This window comes from Varroa jacobsoni, unplaced genomic scaffold, assembly GCF_002532875.2.
Source record: "Varroa jacobsoni isolate VJ856 unplaced genomic scaffold, vjacob_1.0 scaffold_904, whole genome shotgun sequence".
Lineage (NCBI taxonomy): Eukaryota > Metazoa > Arthropoda > Arachnida > Mesostigmata > Varroidae > Varroa > Varroa jacobsoni.
The window spans coordinates 54,819-61,323 of NW_019213806.1; the positions used below are offsets into that span (position 1 = coordinate 54,819).

The 6,505-nt window shown below is 38.5% G+C and overlaps 1 long non-coding RNA gene across 2 annotated transcripts in view; it reads left to right on the forward strand.

Annotated features, from left to right (window-relative positions):
* Positions 1-4,218, forward strand: part of LOC111264845 (uncharacterized) — a 19,393-nt gene extending 15,175 nt beyond the window's left edge. For both annotated transcript variants that reach the window (XR_015312831.1, XR_002683108.2), the window contains exons 2-4: positions 1,447-1,640; positions 1,869-2,011; positions 3,679-4,218. This is a non-coding gene — a long non-coding RNA (uncharacterized LOC111264845). The remainder of the gene's footprint in view (positions 1-1,446; positions 1,641-1,868; positions 2,012-3,678) is intronic.
* The last annotated feature ends 2,287 nt before the right edge of the window (positions 4,219-6,505 follow it).

The window sequence follows — 6,505 nt, forward strand, 5'->3', positions numbered from 1 at the left end:
ATATATACATACATATGTATCTGCTTGCCAAATGTACACACAGAACATTTTCGAAACCAACCTCCTATACGAGATAGAAAAAGACGTAGAAATGGAAAACATGTTCGTTGTTTGTTCGACTGTTAGTTTATGAGCAACTTCATTTGATATTGTCTTATAATAGCTATGAAGTGGGGCAAACCATTCTATGGCCACAATCGTGGCAACAGTCCTTTTAGGGCAGAAACAATGAGTCCTCTGAGAGAAAAATAAGCAAAATGTCTTTCAATCTGACGCATTGGAACGTTAATATGAGCTACATATTTCGAAACACAGGCTCTTAGAATTTTAGCTGCGTGTAAGCTCTTTAAGTTTCCCACAATGTCCACTAAAATGAGGTTACTGTTTTTTGCGTTTTTGGAATTCTGCACAGAAAAACATTTACCATATTAATATTGTTAAAGAATATCGATATCGTATTTGTGCCAAACTATACTTCGATTTTTTTACTTATTATTTTTTCTTATTCTAGTCGGAGCGCCAGGTCAGTGGGTCGATCCGCGTGAAGATTTGCTGGTAGTGTATTGCGGTACTAAATTTAAGGACACGTGATATGATATAGGCCCTATCGAGAAGCAGTATCAAATGTAAAACTTCAGAAACTTGTTCGGGCCACTGAGTAGGGTTCTTGAATAGTTAATTTTGCTCATCATAATTTGGACATGTTGAAAGTAATAAATTTCAATCCGTTTTCTGTAAGTAGTTAGGTGTACTTGTAGCACTGGCCGTCAGCAATGCCCATATTAAGTGAGAACGACGTCTTATTGAGACGCGATCTTTCGATCGCGAACTAAGCTTCTCATGCGAATGAAGTTCCCGTGGATCAAGGTTAGTGCGCAGGTTTCCCCGGAATAGAATTGAATCTTAAGGAATCATCGTGAGACGAGTTTGCAGATCGTTTAACACTGCATCGTTTAGTCAACGACAAACGGAAATGCATGGTCTTAGAAAAATCCGAAGATTTTCTGCAAATGTCTATAAAAAATGAAATACCTTCAAATGACCCTCCATGTCGATTGTGAATATCATAGATAAACCTTAAAGAAAACTGAACTCCATCAACGTTACCTATTTACAATAAGAGCTACGCTATATTTATTCGCTCAGTGCTCTCAACGTCGAGCGGCAATTACATATTTCAGATACATAAAACGTTCACTATTTACAAAAATTGCGTTTAGTAGTTATTTAAAAAGATAGAAGCTAACCAGATCAATCATCACATGACTGACCATACACAATCAGAACGGTTGCCGCGAGGTCGATGAAGTATTACTAAAAATCAGTTTACATGCATCCCTTTCTAGCATTCTTTACTTGACGTATTTGTTGCATATACACTACATGCTACCACTTAGATTGAAAGCTGTTTTCTGGATTAATGGCCTATTTTCATCATTTGTACAGGATCTGTCTCTAGGTCCCAGACGTAGGATGCTGTCAATCTCACCTGCCATGTCGACCCCATCAACGACGATGCATCTTTCGTGGCCTCGACTGCTGAAGCTAAGCGAACTTTTGCAGGCGTCTGCTTGTTCCACGATACTCACTCTGGGGCCCAGCACAGTATCCATCGATTGATTCGCATATGTTCTTAACAGGTCAATTATAACGTGATACACAAGTATTACAAATGTAATAGTTTTAATGATGTTGCGTTTAGGAAGTGCAGGTGCTTGGCAAAATTGGGCTTTGACTATTTGCATTTTTATTTGAGCTGCTACAGCTGATTCTCAACTCAGGGAGCATCTGCATCTTATCAATTTGACACAACTATGAAAATGAAAATAAAAATCTGACGAGTAAAGTAAATTTTAAAAAAATTACAGAAACTCGATGTGTGCACGCATATATAGCACACCTATAAGCGATGCTGTGGTTATTAAAGCTGACTGGTCCTTCAGGTCACAGAAGATCGACAGCCCCGCTAATTTTCTAAGGCTTCTTCGACGGAACCTGCTTAGTATATAAGGTGGGTCTTCATGAGAGTTTTAGAATACAAAGTAAAAAATGTCGCGCATTTTTTTCTCCTTAAACATGGCATTGAGATCTCTTGTAGAACTTTTACCAGCGTATAGATTATAAACTGATATTGTTATTTCCATATCATACACTGCACAGAGTACAGTTACTGTATTCTCTATAGAAAAATAGTACATAATTTTCGCCCAACGAAAACAAGCTTTCGATATCTCTACTCTAATCGTTGTCAAATATAAAGACCAAATATAAAAAAAATGTAAGCATCGTACTACTGACACCCAATTTTTTGGCAATTCAATTAGCTATAACGGTCATTTCTAGACACGACTTGAACCGAAAGATCCAGACCATACCCTCGATGGTCTAAAATAGGTGCGATCGGAATAAACCATGAAATGAAATGTTGTCGCATTGAAGTTATTGCCGGCAAAGCCCTATGCCGGTTCAGGTTCGCCCGATCCGGTAGGAGCAGCTTCACTCCAAAGTCATTGTGCTTTAAACCTAGCGTCTTGGTTTGTCGATCCTTCGAAGTGGTTTGACTTATTTCGCTTTTCTATTTGATTCGAACCTTTATTTTTAAACCTCACTTGAATACATTAAATTGAAAAAGCTCATCGTTGATGTCTATGAAGGCTGGAAACGGCAGTGATACTTCTTTACTTGTTAAAGTAGTGCATGCAACTATAGCATGATCTGCTGTAGATTCGTGTTTACCTTATATTTTAACCAAAATAAACCAATATATACCAGACAGTCGTTATTTGTAAAAATAATACAACTAGTTAAATTTATGTGTGTGTATATATAACAAAGGCGACATACCATCTTGTACGCGCGCGCACGATTTCGACAACTAGCAGAAAAGACCTCGGATGCTTTTTTGTTACCTAAAAAGTATAAGAGCAATAATTGACATAAGACTCACCATAAGGATGTAAGTAATAAGAAGGCCAGTCAATCGTTCGCCTAATTGATCATGATGAAATACTACAAAGACAATGAGGATCAATACAACCAGGACTCGCAATGACTCTCAGCTAAAATTCAGTTTTGATAATTTTATACTTCATTCTAATAGTTATAGCAGTAATGGTAATAATAACTTTCGTTTCCAATGTGCTATAGTGAAAATTTATAATATATTGATATCATCTAGTAAATTGATAAGAATTCAATGAAATTAGGTAGGATACCTAGGATACCTAATTGGGAAGTTTTTAGCAGTTTAACAATCATACATACACCCCATAATGGTGATGGTTGTTAACCTATTTAATCAGTTAGGTACTTATTACTTAAAAGAAAGTTCTTTATAGCATATATTTGTGTGGTGTAAAGAAGAAAAATATTCAGCATGACATGATTCAGGCGTTATAACATCATCTTTTATTTTTATGCAGTTATCTTCAGCGCAGCATCTTATATTATTACGTACGTTTATTTTAATTCCGTTGGTACAGCAAATCTTCAATCATCCACCACCTAAGGAATCAGTTAGATGTATGAGGTTTACTAGTGACAATCCTCATGTAGTTATATTTTATGACCCAGACATAACAACAACGGAAAAATCATCACGTACATTACTTCATCCACCAATAACCTAATAAGTCATAGTGCATGAAGCTTTCAATAATCAACGTCCTTACGTTGCAGACACGCTGTTATGAGGTATGCGGTTGGCGCTGAGATCAAGACGCGTTACAAACGTTCACGAAATCCTTTTCTGCATGGAACGACGAGGAGCCACTGTCCGTCCCCGACATGCCATTCAACACTGGTGAATGCATGGCGGACTTAGCCCAGCCACATTGGTTGTTAATAATATGTTCTTAGTGGCATCATTCCAAAGGTTATTCATTATATTGTCGGCTGGGTGTCGGCGAACGTCGTTACTCCAATCACAAAGCCAAAATATGCCCACTACTTTACGCATTTCAAAAAGTCTAAAGCCAATCACGGACAGAGGGGCGTACAAAATTCCGAATCGCCGAAGAAGCATCCAGTAAAGGCGTCAAAATACCTGACAACTGTAGCAGCCTCTTCTGTTCGATGACTGTTATCCTAGCTACCCACGTTGAATGAAGCGAAACCTCCTTTTGCTGAAGTGCTATGAACCTGCATTATCAATAAGGTCATGTAATTCACCTATTTCCTTGCGCATTGTCTTTAATAAAACATCATTATCCATCTTTATAGCTGAGATCTTTATAACTGCCAATTAAATCAATTTGGCCGACGAAAGGTAGTACAGATTGTAAGTATGTGACAAGAATTCGGGTGGTGTCCTCCAAAAGGCCGTTAGGCCAGATGACGTCCTTGGACAGATGTTGAGGCATATGTAAGTGGGTCGTCTAGTAAGAATAGTTGGGTTTTCTGATGGACCGCACGGGCTAGACTTAGTCTTTGCTTCTGACTGCCTGAAGGATTGACGCCTTTTTCGCCAACTTCTCTCCTATAGCTTTCGTGCAAAACAAGAACGTCTGATAATAAACAACGCTTCTCTATGGCTTGGCCGAATTGAACTTTGACGTACAGTGTGATTTTGAATCCGAGCCTATTGTGGCACGTATGCAATCGGCACCTAACGGATAACGGACAGCAAATGGCTATAAGGTAAAAATGAATCGAGCATTATTGGATTCGTTCGTTAACAAGTAAAAGGTCTGAAAGTTCTGTGAAGTCGTGAAACCTTTCCCGTTTACTCTATTTGGTCGGTTGTGCCATCTGCGCGAAGAACGATGAAAACTAAAATTCTTGAGAATATATTTTTTTCGACGACACGCAGTTAGTATATTTATGTGGATATGTTTCCGAAATCATTTCTTAGTAGGTATAGCATCAGAAACTCGTCTTCCGGAAGCTAACCGAAATGCGTTTCGCTGGACTCAACTGGGATTTCTCTAATAGATTTTTCAAATGGTATGACACCCATATGAGCAGCTATTAATTTTAATAATAATACTACCTTATCTTCCTTAATTGCTCATTTATTTCTGCGTACATTATTTTTCTGGTTATCAGTATCTAGTAATAACTTTTGCTAACGCTGAGATTTGAATCAGCGTGGTAACATATCGGCTAGTTATCGTTACCATGACAATGCAGATAAAGGGACGAGCATCATCCGTCACCCACTATTGAGAATACGTTTTCCTAAAAATTAAAGTGATAGGTGCACTGGACCATAGTCATCTAAATATACTTCTGCATGCCACGAGAAGGATACGACAGAATGGTAAATCATAATGCTATAATGTTTACCGAATAATAGGAGGCAACAGTATCGAGATGTACAGGGTGCGCCGAATCACCGTACAGCTTGAGGGAAAGTCTCTTAACAGGTTTTGGATCGTCAGTTGAACCTTTTCTTATTTTTAATTCTAGTACACTTAATCTTATAGCGCGTTAACGGACGTAAAATGACATGATATGTTCTTAAACGACTTTCTCCAAACAATCAGTTAACCCCATAGAAAACAGTATGCCCCCTCCGGAGTTCGCAGTACCGATCGAATGCAACACTCAAATTTTGCAAAATCATCTTTGTAAAACGGGTAGTTAGCTAAATATCCTGTCCGTTCATGCTAAAATCTTGCACGCGAACATCTGTTGAAATTTACTCGTCTAGTTACACCATAACGAATAGTTATTGGGAAACTAGGCTATGACCATTCTCTGAATATTTCTATTGCAAGCACTGGACGAGCCTGACAAGGGAAAGTCTTGGAGCTTCTATCGCCCGTCTAGCTAATTATTTTACACACGCAGCTCAGGACTTTCACACAGCTAGTTGGCTCATACACATAGTATCTTCCATACTTGATTACCTAATTAATTTCTTCGGAGGGCTGCAAGAACGTGCTTTTTTTATACAAATGTACGAGGTCCATTGCTGTTGCAGGCAGGGCATCCATATTTTGAACGAGTATTGATCAGTTTATCCTCAACAAAAATGGCGCATGCTCAAAAAGTGAAAACCAATTTCTTTCGCTTGTCGCCCATCTACCGTCATGGGGAATATTGCTTCTGCTAAAGCGAACTTGCTCGCAATGTACATGCTTCGTTCGTATTGCTTAGCGCTGCATTTGTAGACGAAGATAAAAAGTGACATAAACGTCACTGAAGCCTCCCAAGCGAAATTAGCGTGTTTGTTTCGCCTGAAAAAATATCGCAACCAAATTTTGCATTTAGATTTTATGATTTATGGTACTGCGGCGATCTGTGACCTGCCAGACTGCAGCTCAACATTAGATCGGAACGTGATCTTAGATATAATACTTAGTATATACTAGATACACTGTAATGCAGGGTGGTGGCGCGAAATTTGAATACTCATAATTACCTACATTATTATTATATAATACAGATGCAACAAAGATCTTTTTTTTAGGCTGTGTGCGCGACGGCCTGCCTAACTTAGACCTCATCTTGAATCCAGAATGCTTATTGTAGGCTATCAGTTTCTGCTGTTGCATTCTGC